Source organism: Etheostoma spectabile, chromosome 15 (assembly GCF_008692095.1).
Source record: "Etheostoma spectabile isolate EspeVRDwgs_2016 chromosome 15, UIUC_Espe_1.0, whole genome shotgun sequence".
Classification (NCBI taxonomy): Eukaryota; Metazoa; Chordata; class Actinopteri; order Perciformes; family Percidae; genus Etheostoma; species Etheostoma spectabile.
In genome coordinates this window covers 2256231-2256706 of record NC_045747.1, presented here as the reverse complement: position 1 = coordinate 2256706, position 476 = coordinate 2256231, and the positions used below count along the sequence as shown (strand labels likewise).

Here is a 476-nt window from a genome sequence, read left to right as displayed (position 1 = left end):
CACACCAATTCACAGGACAATAGCAAATAAATAAAATATTCATTAAATTCTTACATTTCTCAAAGAATCTGTATTCCACTACTGGCCTCTGTCATCATAATTCTATAAATAAATCAGATATATTTATTGCAACACTGTAAGTCCTGAGGATAGGTTACTATTATTATTATTTATTATTATTTATTGTTATTATTATTATTATTATATAATTGGGAAGTGTGTTTTATTTTTAAACTTGATTAGATTCGATTTCTAAAATAAAAACATTTCATCAAAAAAATCACTTTAAAAGAGAGCAAGGTGAATTAATATACCTGTATTTAATGCAATCAGAATCAGAATAAAATGGAAAAAGGAAAAAAAAATGTTTGAAAACGTTATAATCGAAAAATCTGAAACAGTCTGAAAACGGGACTATACATAAACTGTAATGTTGGAGAAAGCGTGTTAGATATCTGAACGCCCATTCAGCCCAA

At 26.7% G+C, this 476-nt stretch overlaps 1 protein-coding gene across 1 annotated transcript in view; it reads right to left on the bottom strand.

Annotated features, from left to right (window-relative positions):
- The window catches only part of LOC116702436 (interferon-induced very large GTPase 1), a 12514-nt gene that overhangs the window by 7461 nt on the left and 4577 nt on the right, over positions 1-476 (bottom strand). The gene's annotated exons all lie outside the window — the stretch shown is intronic.